Source organism: Ictidomys tridecemlineatus, chromosome 5 (assembly GCF_052094955.1).
Source record: "Ictidomys tridecemlineatus isolate mIctTri1 chromosome 5, mIctTri1.hap1, whole genome shotgun sequence".
Taxonomy (NCBI): domain Eukaryota; kingdom Metazoa; phylum Chordata; class Mammalia; order Rodentia; family Sciuridae; genus Ictidomys; species Ictidomys tridecemlineatus.
In genome coordinates this window covers 154,754,724-154,774,207 of record NC_135481.1, presented here as the reverse complement: position 1 = coordinate 154,774,207, position 19,484 = coordinate 154,754,724, and the positions used below count along the sequence as shown (strand labels likewise).

The following is a 19,484-nucleotide window of genomic DNA, read 5'->3' as shown; positions in this document are numbered from 1 at the left end:
TCCTTTCCTTATTTGTCCTTCCACTGTGATTTTCTCTGGAGCTCTGCTCTTCTGGCTTTAAAAAAAACCACATTATATAGTTGGTCCTTCCTATGGTGAGACTAAACTGCAAACACAAAACACACAGGATAAACTGGAAGATTAATTTCTTTCAAGAAAGCTCAGCTAAAGTATCAAGTCTTTTCATTGGAGCAACCTTTAAAAATCAAATAAGCAATTTATAAAAGCCAGAAACCACACTCAAAAGGGTCAGCCTTTTCTTTTGTTTTTAATAGAAACTGACCTAGAGCTGGCAGAGGGAAACATTCAAAGGACTCTCTTTATTCAGAAGAATATCACTTCTTGTCTTTATGTCAACACTTGTTACCTACTTTTCCAAGCCTTCATGAAATGATGCAAAATGTCCTTTCCAAAAGCAATCTTCAGCACATTCATTATCTGTTTACCAAATTACCCATAGACCAAACAAAGTGTTTTTGGATAAAGACACATTTCTTGTTTTGAATTACCCAGAAATGGAAAATATTGCCTTGTAAATGTGACATAGGGTCCATTTTGTGCTGCTCATTGTGTGGTCAGTATTTCTTCTAATAGCTTGTGAATGGTGTCATCACGCATTGGTGTGGATAGACCTATAGCAATGAGCACTTGCAAATGACGCAGTGAAGAACTGGGAGCGCAGCCTTGTGTTAGGAAAGCTGCTAACTCTTCTTTCTGTGCTTTGTGAATTAGAATCTTGACTTTCTGTTAGAATTTCAGGTACATAATAAAGTTGAGCGGAAAACATGGACAAAACAATGACTAGGAATAAACATCCACCATGCCAAAAATATAATTACTCCTTATTCTTAGTCAACCATAGTTGAATCTGTGAAATGTCAGTGGGGCTCTAGCCTGGGACATTTCCCAAATATATGAGCCCATAAAGAACTGTGTTGGAGACCAATTGTGTGTCCCTAAAAAGATGTTGATTTCTTAACCACTAGGACCTCAGAAGATAACCCTATTTGGAAATAGGATCTTTACAAAGGTAATCAAGTTACAATGAGTCAGTAAGGTGGGTTCAAATCCAATGAGAAATGTTGTCCTTATAAAATGGGGAAGTTTGGACATATAGATAGACACACACAGATGACAATGGGAAGGCACACAGGGGGAAAAAAGGTCATAAAACTGATATGTTGTATCTATAAGTCAAGGAATCCCAGTGTTTGCCAGTAAATATCAGAAGATGCAAGAGGCAAGGAAGATACCCGCTTAGAACCATCAGAGAAAATATAGCCTGGCCAACACTTTGATTTCGACTCCAGCCCTACAGAAGCATCAGAGAGTACATTTCTGTTTCTTAGCCTAGATCTAATTTTTGTTACTTGTCACAGCAGCCATAGGAAAATCATAGAGGCAGGTGTCACTGTGTATCTCTCACCTCTTAAAGGGTCTGTGCTACCAAATCCAGAATAGCAGTGAGTACTCAGAGCAACCTCAAAGGGACAAAGAGGCCACAGGAGAAAGGCTCAGTATGTCTTTGGGGGGAAGGACACAGTCCAAGCTCCTTGGCACAGTGCCCAGCCATAGACCAAGTGGGCAGGAGACCTCCAGCTTACTTGACACCAGCTAGAGCATCAATCTCCTTCCCAGAAATCTTCTGGTTGAGTCATGTGTCCCAATTTTCTATGCTCCAGGAATTAGCACTCTTAGGCTTGCTTTAAGCCCCTGGATGATTTATTACATTTTGGAATGATTTCCTAAAGTGTCATAAGACTCATGTTACACACACACATACACACACACACACACTTATATATAGGCAGTGTGTTGGGGTAGACATACATGGGAATTGGAGCCAGAAGACTTTTTCTCCAGTGCTAGGCCATTCCTTGTAATAAACTGTGTTACCATAGGGAAGATACTTAGTATCTACTGGTTCCTACTTTGTAAGTGGGAGAAATACTTCCTCCAGTTTTTGATTTAAATGGAATTATGCATATTAAACCAGCATTGCACTATTTTTTTTTAAGGAATCAGACCTGTATGGTACAACAAGTTGTACTAACTTGTAGTAAAGAAATCTTGTTTCATGTTCTTTGCACAATGTATTAACAGAATTATCTCATCTTGCTAATAAATGTAAGCTATAATATTAGAGAATTAGTGAGATATGTGTGAGAGCAGTTTGGAAACTATAGTAAGTGTAAGTAAATAAAACATGAGGTGTGTCTGTATATAGCTACTATGGTAGTATAAGTTTCAATACACTCAATTTCACTAACATTTAGTATTCACTAAAATTTTGGTTTCAAAGTAAAAAAGACATAACTTTTCTAGAAGAGATGGCAGCATATCTGGAAGGATTTTGGAGACTAGTTAGAATATATTTTGTAGCCCTTAAAGTTAGGTAGTTATTTTTGCTGGTCCTTTTGTAAGCATGTGCAATTGAAGGGACTTTAGAAAAATTTTGTTTTTTGGTATTAAACTCCCATTAGGTCAAAATTAATGAGCATTTAGCAGTCTTAGCTGTTTCCAGCATTTTTCATTTCCTTTAGGATTTATGTGGTGCCTATCAAATAAAGTATACTTGACATCTGGGCTAGTAAAAGAGAACCTCCTTTATTAGTATCCTGTGTTTTTGAAGAAACACACACACACACACACACACACACACACACGTTAATAATGACAGAATATCTCAGTCTCCTTTTCTACCCTTCTATCATAAGGCTTGGGTCTGCAACTAGCAGATCTAACAGATGGACTCTGTAGGCCAATAAATCTATGGCCGCCATCTGCATTTATCTTGGGAAGCAGGGAAAACACACTGGGGCCTTAGCTGGTGTTATGTGTAATATATCAATTACAATGTCCTGACTTTGTCTAGGAATAGAGGATTTTAGTGCTTTGCTACAGAAATTTAGAGAATTCAGATACAAGTCAACAAACATTGTTCTATTTTTTTCTTCACTCCTTGTTAAGACATCCAAGAAGACACAAAAATTCTTGATATATATCTTCCTAACAATATGGCATTAAAATAAGGCAAAAACTGATAGAACTGCAAGGAGAAATAGACAAAGCCAATATCATAGGTGAGGACTTCAACATCCCTATACAAGTAATGGCAGATCTAGAATGCAGAAAATAATCGAGTAAGTACTTAGTGGTCCTGAAAAGCACCATCAATAAATCTGTGACCTCCCTGTAGCAGGCAGATGAAAGGAAGAACACAATGACTTGGAATTGACTACTTTATGATATAACTCATCAGCAATGTTTAAGTTTTAAGAAAGTTAGAAGAATGTACTTCAACTTAATAATGACCACAAGAGCCAATGTTATACTCAATGAAGTGCTGGAAGGTTTTCCTCTAACTTCAGGAATAAGACAAAAATGTTCATTCTCAACATTTCTAGTCAACATAATATTGATAATCCTAGCCAGCACAATTAAACAAGAAAATAAATAAAAGACTTACAATCAGAAAATAAATGATAAAATTCTGTTTGCTGATGGCATGATTTTATACGCAGAACACTCTAAAAACCCCACTAAAAAAAATTCTGTTAGAACTAACAAACAAAATTCCATAAAGTTTCAAGATAGAAAAATCTACATACAAAATTAATAATAATAATAAACTCTCCAAAAAAGAAATAAAGATAATGATCCTATTTACAATAGCATGAAAATCTTAGGAATAAATTTAACCAAAGAAGTGAAAGATCAACACACTGAAAACTATAAAATATTGCTGAAAGAAACAGAAAAAATTATAAATAAACAGAAATACGTTCTGTGTCCATGGATAAGAAGAATTAACTTTGATAAAATGTACTTATTACAGAAAGTGATCTATGGATTAAATGTAATCCATATGAAAATTCTAATGAAATTTTTCACAGAAATAGAAAAAATAATCCTAAAATTATTGTGTGAACAGAAAAGGCCTCAAATGACCAAAGAAATTCTAGGCAAGAACAAAGTCACAGGCATCATACTTTCTCGATTTTAAATTGTATCACAAAGCTATAGTAAGCAAAATATTATTGTATTATTAAAAAAAACAGACTCATAGACTAAAGGACTGGAATATAAAGCCCTAAAATAGACTTATGCATATATGGTCTATTAGTTTATCACAAAGATACCAGTATTACCCAACAGGAAAACAATTTATTTAATAATCAATTTATTCAAAATCAATTTATTCAATATCAATTTATTAAAAATAGATATCCACATGCATAAGAATGAAATTTAAACTTTACATGAAAAGCTACTAAAATGGATTATGATCTTAAATATTGAGACATGAAATCATAAAACTTCTAGCAAAAACAGAGAAAAGGCTGAAATATTGGTTTTGGCAATGATTTCTTAGATTTTATTTCAAAAGCACAGAGGAAAAAAACAAGTAATACAATTCCAAACTAAACACTTTTTACACATCAATGAACACCATCAGAATAATGAAAAGGCAGTCTACAGATTGTGAAAAAAAGGTCTACGAACTATACATCCAACATGAAATTAATATCCAAATACATAAGGAATCCATAGAACTCAGTAGCACAGGAACAAATAACCCAAATGAAAATATGCAAAGGATCTGGATAAGCATTTTTGATAAAGAAGAATACAAATGGCCCATGGGTATATGAAAAGATGTTTTAACATAACTGAAAATGCAAATGCAAATGAAAACCCGTAATGAGCTATCATCTCGCCTTTGTTATAATGGCTATTATCTGAAACTCAAAAGATAATGAATGTTCCTACAAAATTAAAAATTAAAAATAGAACTTCTATATGATTCAACAACCTCACATCTGGTCATATATCCAAAGAAAATGAGGTCAGTATGTCAAAGAGATACCTACATCTTTCATGTTTATTGTAGCACTATATACAATGATGAAGATCTGAAAACAAACCAATAATCTATTGACAGGTGAATTGATTAAGAAGATGTGGTGTATACATATATACACAATGGAATATTATTTGACTTAAAAAAAAGAAAAAGAAAACCCTGTCACTTGTGACAGTATGGAGGATCCTGGAAGACTTATGCTAAGTAAAATAAGCAACGCACAGAATGACACAATGCATTGTCTCCCTTGCAAATGGCATCTAAAAGAAAAGTGAATCTCTTGCAACAGACAGTACAATGGTGCTTACCATGGATGAGGGGTGGGGGTTGTTGGTTAAAGGACACAACATTTTAGCTATTGGATGAATAACTACCAGTGGCTTAATGAATAGTATGGTGACTAAAATTAATGAGACTGGATTGTATTCTTGAAATTTGCTAAGAATGTAGAACTCAAGTATTCTAAGCATGTGTGTGTGTGTGTGCGCGCACACACACGTTAACTATGTGAAGTGGTAGATATGACAGCTTGATTGTGGTAATCATGTCACAATGCATACATATATCAAATCACTACATCTTAAATTAACGAATTTTTATTTGACAATCATACCTTGATAAACCTGGGGTGGGAAGAGGGAGAAGGTGAAAATAGGAAGAAAACATCACAGTTCTTTCCAAGGGTAATGATAGGCCTATACCCAGACCCAAGCTACTACTGGCCTGCAGATTTTTGAAGTGGGATGACGTTACCTTTGTGGCTTCAGTTTGTTTAATCATCTTAATGAGGCTTAGTTTGTGTGCGGATTTTCAGAGCACTCAAATGTATCCTCAGCATCTGCCATCATGGGTGTATCCAGGGGGGATAATTGCTTATAATTTGGAATGATGAGGTCATTTCCTTCACTCTGAAATACTCATTAAATGGAATTATTGCACGGAGCAGCAAATACTATTAAAAACTCATAACATTATTCCTAATACCTGACAACAGATATCACAGAGTAAAGGACAAAAAGGTTCAATTAAATGCAAGTTAGACAAAGGCTTGGGGATTGTTTAGGGCTTAGAAGCCATAAACAAGGTGATGGTCATGTTTAGAAAATTATTTAGTTGAAATTTTACTTGGCGTTGGGTAGTGTATAGCATATAAAAAGGGACCCTGAAATTGCAGAAAATCACTTGGCCTAGTCTTTGAGTATTTTGCCCTTCATAGAACAGTTCTCCAGCCCTGTCCTCCTGCCAGTGCTCACTTGTCCTGAATCCCCATCTGGGAGGGAGCTGGCCTCATTCTGCTATTCACTCTGTGAACACAGACATCATTGCTTCCCCAGATTCCTACAGGTGCCCGAGTCATCCCTCAGGACGGAGAGAGTGCCTAGTGTTCAAGCAAGGAACAGGCCTTACTACAACAGACACTTAATTTTTCTATCCTAAAAAGCAAAATACTCTTTGGAGAAGACATATGGGCCAGAGCCATCCCAATCAGTGAGACTTGAGATGAGTATAGACGAATTTTGAAACAGAAGGTTAGATAGTATTGGGCAATGCCCTCAAAGTTGGGAGTGTGCAGTTGCCACTTTCAGACACCTAAACTAAAATGATTGTTCCTTGATAGTCATGGAGAATTGGTTCCAGGGTCCTCCCAAAACACCCAAATCGATGTTTTGTGCTCAAGCTCCCTATATCAGATGCTATAGTATTTGCATAAAACTTGTGCATATCCTCTTATATTCTTTAAACCATCTCTAGATTATAATAATACCTATACTATGTAAAAGCTATGTAAATAGTTGGTATATTGTATTTTTTATGGGGTAATAACAAAAAAAGAAGGTCAATACATGTTTGATACTGATGTAGTTTTTAAAAATTATTTTTAATCTGGCCAGGCTCAGCAGTGCATGTCTACAATCCCTGCTACTCAGGAGGCTGATGCAGGGAGATATTAAGTTTGAAGCCAGCCTCAGCAACTTAATGAGACCCTGTCTCAAAATAGAAAAATAAAAAAGGCTGGGGATATAACATGGTGGTAAAGCATTTCTGGCTTCAATTTCCAGTATCAACTGTTTTTTTTTCAATTTTTTTCATGAATGTGGATCCTATGGAGATTTCAAAGATTGCTTTACAAAAACATTACATTTTTGAGACATTCTGGAGAAGATAAAGAACCTGGTGTTAGAGATGTTTATGAAGAGATCTTTTCATGCTCCCCTTAAACTATAGCCATATGGCCCTGAATGAATTCTTGGGTATCTGTTCCAGAGAAATGAAAATGTATTCACAGAGAAACTTGTATGCAAATGTTTTATTCATGATATACCCACACTCAAAATTATCCCAAAGGGGCAAATGGATAACAAACCATGATACATCTATCCTATGGAGTACTGCCCAGCAATAAAAAATATATAAAGTATTTACATACACAACAACTTGATAAACCTTTACCAAATTATGCAGAGTAAAAAACACTATCTTGAAAAATCATTTATGGTGTGATTTTTCATATTTTACTTCACAAGTGGTATGTAATACCATTTGTGAAATAAAATTGTAGAGATGGAGAAGAGGTTAGTCATTACCAGTGAAGGTGAGAGCCCAAGGTTTGGGGTGGCTGTAAAGATGGGGCATAAAGAGGGAGGTATAGGGGTGGTAGAGTTGAGAGTCTTGCTTGTGATGATGGTTATGTGCAGCTACACATGTGATGGAACTGCATAGCATTAAAATGCACATAACACACACAACATAACATAAACATGTGAAGCTTGCATACGCACCTAACACACATTGCAGAACACTCATATACATACAGCATGTACACTCACAAAAGACAACATACACGTAACACAACATACACACATAACATACACACAACACACAGACACATAACACATGGAAAAAACACAAAAGAATGCATGTAAAACTGGTTAAATCTAAATAAGCCCTATGGACTGTAACCATGTCAGTTTTCTGGAGTGGATTTTGTGGTTCAGTTGCTTAAGTTTTTACTGGTGGGGAAGCTGGGAAAGTGAGTGCAGGACCACCCACCCTATATAATTCTTTGCACGTACTTATGAATATATATTTGGTACAAAATAAAATAAAAATTATAATGTGAAATTTGAGAGGGAAGGAAAAGCAGTAACATCCATATAGTAGACGATATTTTACATAAATATGAGACTTTAAACATGTATCTGTAATGTAACTAATGATATAAAATGTGACAAGTCTATATTTGACTGTTTATTCACATTCACAAAATTGAAGGGGGCTTTCAGTAGACCTGCATCCACTACACACTTACGAATCTCTTCCAAATCTTGCCATCATTACACTGAGGGTTTTTATCCCTTCTATTTCTTATCTACTTGGTTATCATTACTGGTGACAGAGAGAGGAGGAGGAGGAGGAGGAGGAGGAGGAGGAGGAGGAGGGGAGAGAATATGAATGAATAAGATCCAAACCCCACACTCCCCAATTCCTTAATTATTTCATTCAACAAATATTTTATAGTGTTTCTGCTATGAACTTTCCAGCATCCTGGACTGCAAGGACAAGATGGAGAATAATACAAATGAAACAAGTAAAACTTGCTCCCTAAAGCAAGAGATAAATAGTAAACTAATCATTACATCTCTATGATGGGAAAGGCAGATTTTTCAGAAGAGTTCCCTGGGAAAGTGGAACTGGGAGCTGACTCTTAGAGATATGCAGAATTTAGTGGGCCAAGAGGTTTGGTTAGGATAGGGTGGGTGTTCCAGGTAAACGATGCAAAGGCCCTGTGGCAGGAGATGGTGAGTATAGTGGAAGGGGACAGATTTAGGAGTCACTGGGGAGGCAAAGGTAAACAAATGTAGCAATGGATGGCAGGTGGGCATTGGAGGAGAAAGAGATGTCAAGGAGAGGTCTCAGGTTAGAACTCTAGGGCTGATCCAAGCACCTCTGGGCTTCCACTGTTCTCCACCCTATTCCTAATCCCGCACAATCAATGTGCAAAGTACAAAAGCCTCCAAAGAAATTGAACACACAGAGTGTATCTGGCCAGTGCATGCAATGCAAGGAAGACCCTGGGAAACTTAAGGGTTAGCGTTCATAGCAAGGCACAGAAAAACCCTCCCTCAACCCTGTGCTCCAGAAATAGAAGGGCTAAAATATCACAGTGTGGTGACAGCAAAATTTGGAAGAGATCCCTAAGTATGTAGAGGATGCAGGTCTCCTGAAAGCCCCTTAGCATCTGGCCCTTGTTGGAATGTTGTACAAATCTGAAATGTGTTGATGGCTTGGCCCTTAGCACCTTGGCTCTTGGGTATGTTTTTGTAGATGACTGCATACGTAGGCAGCATTTCAAAACCACAGGAGTATGTATAGATCACTACTTTCATGCCCTGCTCTTAGCATTTATATGTAGGCTAGTAGGACAGGCTTTATAGGAGGGTAGGACGAGGCCATGATGGGCAACCCACTGGCTGAGAACAGCCTGGGTGCCTTCAGCTCATATGCTATGCCTAGCAAGCTCATACTTATACCATTTTGGAGTTTCTGAGAGAGACTAAATTAGGCTTCTTCATTCTCAAGGAATAACCACCTTGAGCTTTCTTAAGTTAAAGGGGAAATTTGTGTCTCAAAATCTGAGAACATGGCTGATAAAGGAACAAAACTAAGCACATAGCAACCAAGATGACCTTTCTTGGGTATCTCATTTTTTCTTTTTTTATCTTAGTGACCTTGCTGGGTATAAAATATGACAAATATCACTTCCATTGACGAGACTTTCCAAGATTGGGAATCTGAGCCCAAACCTGGGCTTCCCAGCTCAGAGGGTATGAAAATTATCATGAAATAAAAACATAAAGCTGTTAAGCCCCACTCATGGGTGATAGTGAGGGGTTATGGGCCAATGGCAAGCTGTGCAAACATCCCAACAGGCACCTACAGCATGACTTCACCTTAGGAATGAAGGGTCAGAACTGAATGATTAATAGGAGCAGGATAGGAATTTCCATGTGAGGACTGCACTTTCATATTACACACCATCTGGTTTGTTTTATTGTACACCTTGGGCACATTATCTATGGTACAAGACTGGAAGTCCTTGCAGTAAGAAATGATGTCATCTGTTGTTCTGATAAATGCTAAATATTCTACTGGGGCTCAAAAATAAGCAACAGTGACATCACCCCCATGGCTTTTTCATTACCGACACTAGTGTGGAAGCTATATTCTTTGTGTTTTATGTAATCCCCCAATAATGAGAACAAGGTACAACCTAGTTGGAAAGCCCTTGTTTTGCTGCTAGGGAATAGGCTACAATACAGAGCAACGAGGCATAATCAGAGGGACTCATGTGAGTTTGCTTTTTACAAGTAGAGAAGAGCCTGCCTTCTTCAGCCCTCCTTCTGTTTTCTGTGCCTGTAAATTAGAGTTTATGCACCTAACAGAGGTTGTGGCCACCCGTGTCCCTTCTTTGAAGAGACCCAATTCAGTTCTTAACCTAGAAAAGTAACAGGGAGCCAACAGAAGTCCAAATGAAGTCTGAATTATCAACTCCTTAATGGTATGGCATCAGACCATGGTGGCTGAGACTCAGAGACTCAAGAGTCAATTTTTTTTTCTCACATGTAGAAGGTAAAGAGAATAAAGAAATTAAAAGGGGGATCTCATGAAAAAAAGAAGGAAGATTAGCTGAGTAGAGTTGGGAGAACAAGGGAGAGGAGAAGAGGAGGGAAAGGGGAACAACTAAGGAATGAAGTTGAGTAATAAATTATACTCGGAGCATGTACAGATATACCACAATGCAATCCAATTTTATATGTAACTATTATGCATCAAATAAAAAATAAATTAATAGAGGGAAGATCAATAGAGTAGAGGAAAGGATCAGGGGAGAAAGGAGGAGAGAAAAGAGGAGAGTACAGGGATGTAAACAGAGAAAACTATGTAACATTCACTTATGAGTATGTCAAGATTAACTCCAAATTTTATATATATATATATAAAAGTTAAAAAGGAAGGACATGGCAAGGCTATTCATGAAGCTTAAAGCTGGAAGGAAGAAAGGGAAGTCACACCAATGTGTGGACCATGATCTGCACCTGTCCATACAGGCCTCCTTTGTTCCAAAGACAATCCCTCTAGCTCAGCATGAAACTGATGTTATGAAGCAGCAGGAAACTACTGAACCATTTAATTTAAGAGGTCTGAACATAGGTATATTTCTTGCAATTGTGTGAGGAGAGAAATCAACAACATGCAAACCAGAGGCAGACTGTTGATGTTCTCGATTTTTTTAACTTAACCCTTGTGACACACAAAAGACCAGGCAAGTCTTGCTTCTTGAGAGCAGAGGGAGCCAGGCTGAATCCTGAGATGAACAGGAAGGGGTCATGCTGTGATGTGAACTGCTGTGGACTTGTATTTCTGAGGCTCATTAGGGAGGAGCCACATTTCCTGAAACAGCCATCCCCAAGATGACCCAGAGGAAAAGGATATGATCAATATCCTCTTTGACAAGGCTGGGACCCTCCCCTCCACTCACGCCCATTTTTCTAGCTCAGAGAAAAAGAGTGGGTATTCCAGCCTCTGCTGGCAATCTAGGATAAGCAATCAACAGAGGTAAATGGAGACTAATTTGCTAGTTTATATGTTACCTTTAGAGAGAATTTTGGGATTTACAAAGTAGGTGTTCAAAATTATATCTTAAGGCAAATGTACTCTGGTTCTGATGCTCTTCATGGGTAAATTTAAGAAATTTCCCTCAATTACTGTTTTTTACCCCTGAGACAAATATACTATTAAAAAAAATAGCAGAAAGGAAAAGAGGTGACAGGTCCAGATCACCACTGAAGGAACGTGGATCCATTATTTCTTTGGATTCACATGGATAATTAAGGATTGATAGTGCTCCAGTGTTTTGTTCATTTCTTCAACAGCTGCTGGTCATTGACAAGTAGCAAATTAACAGTATTTGCTAATATCATTTGTCCTTCCTATAAGATTTAAACCCTGTTCTCTTTGGGGATATCCACTCTATTTAGAGAGTTCTAATGAACCCAGGAATTAGCTTTAGGCACATGATTATTTTTTTCAAATGTCCATTTATTCGTGCTCCCCTAAGGACTCACTCTCTGATATCTGCTGCACATCCTCTAATGAGGGCCAAACCCATTAATTAGGCCAGTGCCACAGCCCTGGAGAGGTAGTGATCCTACTGGACACTGGCCTATAGATGGATGTTCACCACAGTGTACACTTGCACCAATTGCAGCGACATGGGTTGGCCTCGCCAGTTTCCTTTAGGTCAATTACACTTTGATTTTCAACTTTGCTGTAGGAATTATAACCTTGAGTTGGAAACAGCTCCATCTATGACTATAAATATTCTACCCCCTGGGATTTCTAAGGAAATACACATCCATGCTGAAGGCCCCAAGTCTGAATTGCCCCTAAGAAACGTGGAACCACAGCCCTGCCTTCAAACATTGTAATAATAAGAACGCTTCCTGGAATCTGAGATGATCAGACCCCAGCAATGTCTCTTCCTGAAAAGCCAAAGACCCAGAGAGACAGCGCTGCCAGAATAGGGCCTCGCGACTCCAGGGCTCCAAGTTCCTTTTCCACAATTCAGTTTCCTGACGCCTGTATGCAGTCCAGACACAAGAAATGGATATTGTCCTCTCCTAATTAGACAAAATCCCGGACATGAATAGACCTTGGAAAATGAGATTCTGCTCTGTTTTTGTCCAGTCCTGACACAAGGATCCTTCCTAAGGTAAGGAAAAAACAAGTCATATGTTCTTTACCTTGGAGTATTGTGAAATAACAAAACCTTAAATAGAGCATTGTTGATCTTATACTACGGAAAGAAAATCATTATGTTTCCCAAATATGAATACACACCCTTACTCCCCCACAACACATGCATTCTTTGTGTTCCCAAAATTGATATGCATTTTACAGTTTGAATTTAAAGTCATGCTCCTTTCCTCTAGAAACAGTCAAAAAATATTTTTTTTCTATTAAGTTGACTCTTTATCTGCTGTACAACAGTGTCTGAATTAGGAAAATGTGCCATGTGTCTCCACTATGAAGTTAATTTTTTTTTTTTTTTTTTATTGATTGTTCAAAACATTACAGAGCTCAAGACATATCATCTTTCATACATTTGACTCAATTGGGTTTTGTACTCCCCAAATACATAATACAGACTCACTTCTGTTACATACTCACATTTTTACATAATGGCTTATTAGTGACTGTTGTATTCTGCTACCTTTCCTATCCCCTACTATCCCCCCTCCCCTCCCCTCCCCTCCCATCTTCCCTCTCTACCATGAAGTTAATTTAAACATAAATTTGTTCAATAACTGCAAGAGGTCACTCTGATGGGTACTGTCACAGGTATTTATTTCTTCCTAGACAAGGGAATGCTTCTGTCCATGTTCCTTTATTTTTGTTTTTGTTTTTGTTCTTCCAAGAAGCTCGTATACTTCTTAGCTCACCTGGTATGATATTTATTGTATGGTTATATCACTGTTTCAAGGTTCTTATTATAATTTGCAAAAAGTCCTTATTCTTTGGAGGGGGATTTGTTTCCTCCTAATGCTTTACAAAATGCCGGCTGCCTATAAATATATCTAGAATTGACTTCTTGGACCTGAAAAGCCTAAGCTTTTGAAATTATTTTATCATGATTCTGGCTATGAATGAGGCATTTTCATGTCTTTTGACAGAAAGAGGCACAAACTGGCTGGACCCCGGCAGGAATGAGCATGTCATGTTATTCCCTATGTAGTCCATTTACCACTTCTTCTTTGCCTTTCTGCTGCCCGAGATCACCTCTGGGCTGTACAGCTGCTCTGGAGATATTTATTATGTACTCATTTTTCTTTAAGTGTCACTTGGCAACATACCCATTTTTTTTTGCATTTATATAATATTACCTTTGTTTGCCACTGTGCTGGACATCACGGAGATCATCAGTATGATCCTTGACATAAGGTTTTGTTCTGTTTGTTTGTTTATAAAAACTCTAATCTCATGGGTCATGTATTTCTTCCCTAAGAGCATGTGACATGCACAAGAGTTTCTCAGGTGTGAAAGTTGTCAGTACTAGAATGGAGCCACTCCCATCAGACTCTAGAAAAAGTAGAGCCAAGAGGTCCTGAAGGGACAATGCTCATTCATAATTTTCCTGATAACAAGACCTATCCTAAGTGACTCTGCCAGTCCTGACTACAACTTTGCAAATACATTTGCTAAACCACAACTGTTCAGCTAAGATTTTTTCTATGAATTCATTTCCCTAGTAACAGCCAGTCCTGCCAATAGCACATGCAGACTCTTGCAATGAGCTTCTGTGATCAAATTTTTGTTGTTGTTTCAAAACAACTTATGTGGAGTTCTCTGTTTTGCCTGTAAATGCTTCCCCTTGTGATAGCCTCCTTAGAGATGCTTACGGTCTGTCACAGCATGCATATCCCAGATTTATAAATCTTAATTCATTCCCCAATAAACTCATTATTGTTTACAGAATTCTCTTAGGTACCTGGGTTCAATACAGGGCATAATAAAAAAACAAAGGAAGAAGCTGTGATTCTCCTAACACTAATTGGTGCCTTGTCCTTTGCTCAACCAAGTACTCAGACCTAGCTGTTGAATGTGTTGGCAGCTGATAGCTTACAGCTGCTTACTTTTCAAGAGAACTGCCTTCGGCCAGTGACTAACCCTTGCCCTGAAATACCTGGAAGGGTATGTAGTCAGTGAGTGTCCAAGACAGGAACAAGGGACTGGTTTCCTTTCCCTGAGGTGGTTCAACCCTGCAGTATATTGTCATTCTTCCTGTGGGAACAAACTGAGACTAGACCCCAGCCAACACCTGATCTTCACCTGTATCTTTCCCCTGTCCTGCCTCACTTCTTTCCTGTCTCTTCTCCTAAGAATGTTCCTTCAACAATAACCTAGGGAAGAATTCTTACCTCAGGCCCTGTATTTAGGGAAGTGGCTTATGAAAAATGCTTTATCACCTTAAAGACGGGAGGGAGGACATGCAAGAGGATTGTGATAGTTAATTGTGGGTGTCAACTTGACTGGATTGAGGGATGCCTCAAGAATTGGTAAAGCACACTTCTGAGTATGGCTGTGAGGGTCTTTCCAGAGAAGATTGGCATGTGAGTTGGCAAACTGAGTAGGAAGACGTGCCCTGATTGTAGATGGGACCAGTCAATAGCTGGGGGGCGAGTGGGGGGGGGGATAAAAAGCACCAGAAGAGGGAAACTCAATTTCTTTCTCTTGCTCTCTCCAGGTCTTCCTTCTTAATCAGGTGCGTTTTCTGCTCTTTCTGCTGCTCTAAGACCTCATAATAGGAGTTCTTAAGCCTTTGGACTCAAACTTGCACCAGTGGTTGTGTCTTTGGCCTTGGCCTGAAGACCCTTGTTCTGAAGATTCCAACTTCTGGACTAAGCTGTTACTGTATTTATTGTTTGGCTCTCCAGCCTATAGATGACCATTGTGGAACTTCTCAGCTTCCATGATTATGTAACCCAATCTAATAAATCTCCTCTTATATGAATATATATTTATTGGTTCGGTTTCTCTGAAAAAACCTTGGCTAATAAAATTACCCTTTAGGCAAGGATGTAAGGAACAAAAAGCAGGATCAGGTTCAAAGCATTTTTGTGGAAAAGAAACAAAAATACCACCCCTGTGAGAGCTTCCCAACTTCAGCAATGCCACCCCTGATCTCCTTCTATCACAAACACCACACCAAGCAGCCCCCAAACAGATACCAAGGAAAATGAGCACAAGCTGCATTAGTAGCCCTTCCTCTGGAGGGTGGAATCAGAAGACTGACACATATCCAGATGATGAGGCCATCTCAGGATGAGGCCTCCTCCAGGGGGAGGTTAGCATCCAAGGGGAAAGGCATCCAAGAGTAAAGTATACAGTAACTAGAGTTAGGTGTCTCATGGGTTTATATCACATGATTCTAGAAATTCATGTCCAAAGACAGCAAGAGGAGAGGATACTTTCTTACACTGTATCTTAATAGGGATGAATTCCATGCTCTGAAATCAGGGTTTGGGTAAACAGACTCACTCCAGCTTCAGAGGGCTAAATCCACACTCAAGTCACACCAGATTATAGGCTGAAAGCCAGAAATAATGTCCAGATTATAGTGACTCAAGAGACATCCAGGTAGCGGTCAGACATCAGGACAGTCAATTTGAACAGTAAAAAAAAAAAAAAAAGAATCCTACAGTGCAGGAACCTGAGCTGGCTTGTTGCCCAAGGCTGAGCTGTGTTACACCAAGCTGTTCTGGCACACAGGTTTCCATTTCAGGTATGACACTTGATCTCAAAACAATACAAGTCATGTAGTAGCCAACTGTATATCCGCTGATTTCACTGCACAAAACAAATAGAGATGGAAACGTTTTTCTTTTCAACAGAACTAGTCTCCCAAGTTCTAAAAACACAATAATTAGTTTCCTGGTATGATGTGTCAACATCCTAAACTAAGATGTGTCAGACCCATCTTGTCAGTCTGTTTCTCTATGCTTTCCTTTCTCAGCAAGAGATAGATGGATGGATGGAAGCATGCATGCATGCATAAGGTAGGCAGAAACAAAGAAATATTGGATGACCTGGAGACAAAAGGCAGGATAGATCCATATGGATGGGTAGGTGGCTAAATAGGGAAAAAAAAGATGTGGAGTGATGGCAGGCATACTTATTTACATATACATAGTTGGAGGACAAATGGTGTCTTTGCCTCATAGGGAAAGCATTCCTGAAAATGAAACCAACATTTAAAAAACAAAAACAAAAATAAAACAGAGATCAGCAGCGAGTGGGGCAGATACCTGAGACATCCCATGGACTATTGAATGCATTATAATATAGTGGCAACAAATTTAAAACAAAGATTGGTATCAAAGTTTGCTATAGTGCTATACAGTCTATGAATGTGTCTGCCTGGGTATGTACTTGGACATCTGTCTACTGAAAGGGTAAAGTTTCTAAGCTACAAAGCCTGAGTTAAAATGTAAAGGACTAGGTATTGTAAAGTTTCTGAACTGCACACAGAACTTGAAATTTCTGAGGCAATTAAGACAATGCCCAGTACTGACCATTTAGTTGTTAAATAACCTAGGACCCTGTGCAGCTTGGCACGTGGGCATTCAGGGCCCAAACCAATCAGTTTAAATGTATCCCCCTCTTTAGGAGTGACCTATCACCCCCGCCCGACCTATTCCCGCCAATGAATGGACTAATCGTGTTTGAGAGTTGTTGTTCAATTTTCCCGTGCCTCATGATGATTTGCTCTGATGTATGCAAAGCCCCACCCTCCCCAAAAAAGTGTACTTAAGCACTGCTCAATCCCTGCTTGGGGCTCTGGGCTGCTCTCCCTTCTTGAGTGAGCACGGAGCCCCAGCATGCTGGATCTGCAATAAACCCCTTTTGCTGTTGCATGAGCCCGTCTCTTGGTGGTCTCTTCCTCCGACGTTCGCGGGACCCTTACACTACTTAGACCAAAAGACTTTATTTTCCATTGTCTTAGGCCTCCATGTGTCAAGTTAAGGGAATTGAATTTATTTGTTTTTGCAGTGCTGTAGATAGAACCCAAGGTCTCATGCAAGTAAGGTAGAAAGGGTCAAATTTAATATTTCAAATGGCATTTAGTCCTTTTGAATTGAGTTTTTACTCACTGTTCTCTCATTATTCTTTTAAAATTTAGGTTTTGGTTCTGATTTAATTTTATTATAAGTTGATACAATCCCTGGTCAATTATCTTAAATTCCCACCTCTCACTGCTCAGTAATTTTATATTTATTAAATACTTTCATGTACAGAGAATGTAATGATTATATAATGATGGATAATGTTGAAGATGTTTAATTTGTGATTTCTTGTCTTCAGAAGAATAATCCTTCTGGTCTGCCACGTGAAGCGCTTGGAAACCATCACTCCTGTTCTCACAATGAGAAAGAAAGCTGAACAAACTAAAAATTAACTCCCTTCTTTGATTTATCTGAGCATTGATGTAACAGGACTGCTGCCCCCAAAATGTAGAGAAAACAGACACAAAGGATCAGAGATTACTAGGAGAAGAAACTGCTTCTGGAGCCAGCAACTGGTCAGAAACCATGAAGAGCAATTAACTAATTGTTGTAGATTGTTTTCTTCTAGAGTCCCACTCTTAATGGGACCCATATTTTCATGAGTGTATCTCCAGGAGCCCTTCAAGTTCACAAGGTGGAGATCAGAGAAACTTTCCTATGCCTCTACCAGGGGGTAAAAAAGTAACCCTCTTGAAATAAACCCAGAGCATTATTTTCTCCTTAACAAAGATATCCCCTGCAAGGAAAGCTGTTTAGCCAGAGCCTTATTCAACTTGGGTTAAGGGAAATACCCAACTTCAGCCTCTTCTGGACTTACTATCTTACTGGAGGGGAGAAAATTCTGAGAAGTATTTGTGCAGGTCATAATCCAGGAGCACAGACCTATTAAAAATCCAGACCTCATCATTGGATTACAGAATGCTTCCTCTCCTGACAGTTTAGTATCCCATCAATGGGGCTCAGCATAGCAATGGAGTACGACAACTGAAAGAACTGTAATACAGGAGAACATGTTTTTTAAAAAAATATATCTTTAGGAGAACTAAAAGACAACAGGGGAGATAAAAAAACAGTCTTCACGGGGTATTTTAGCTTATGATACCTACAACTATAGCAAGCAAAAATATAGCCTAACTTCTAGCCAGATAAATAAGCAACAAAACCAAATACCACTCTAAACTGGGGAGTGAAATTGACCAAATTATGCTATGTGCATATATGAAAATATCACAATGGGTTCTATTTTTTATATAAACATAATGCACAACTTAAAAATAAATAAATAAACAGAAAGAAGATCAATAGAATAGAAAAAGGGGCATGGAGAACGGGAAGGAAAGGGGAAGTAGTGGGGACTGAAGTGAAGCAAACTATCTTATCATTAATATGATAATCACTAATATGTCAAAATGAACCTGACTTTATGTAAAATTATAATGGACTAATAAAACTCAAAAATCAAATATCACACTAAAGTACTGTTTATTTCCATTCCTTTTACTTAATACATCATGTTCACTCTTAATCACAAGGCATACTAAAACACAAAACCAAATAGCACTGAAGAGACACTGGGTGTATTTCTGGGTTCTCTTCTCTGTTCTGTTGATCTGTTTATCTAATGTTTCACCAGTATCATATTGTCTTGATAATTGCAGCTTCATAGTAAATCTTAAAATCAGTCCTCTCTTTTTCTCTGCTTCAATATCATGTTTGCTATTTAGAATTTTTGTCTTTCCACATAAACTTTAAAATAAGTTTGTTGAATGCCAGGTGTGGTGGCACATGCCTGTGATCTCAGAGGCTAGGGAGGCTGAGGCAGGAAAATTGCGAGTTCAAAGCCAGCCTCAGCATATTAGCTAAGCCCTAAGGAGCTTGGCAAGACTTTGTTTCTAAATAAAATACAAAAAAAAGGGATGGAGATGTGGCTATGTGGTTAAGTGTCCATGGGTTCAATCCCTAGTATCAAAATTTTTTAAAAAAGAATAAGT

The 19,484-nt window shown here is 38.3% G+C and overlaps 1 long non-coding RNA gene across 1 annotated transcript; it reads left to right on the top strand.

The window, feature by feature from the left end:
• The first annotated feature begins 12,162 nt into the window (after positions 1–12,162).
• Positions 12,163–18,956, top strand: LOC144377599 (uncharacterized). Its single transcript, XR_013438592.1, has 2 exons — positions 12,163–12,641; positions 17,792–18,956. It is a non-coding gene; the product is annotated as an uncharacterized LOC144377599 (long non-coding RNA).
• Positions 18,957–19,484: the final 528 nt, after the last annotated feature.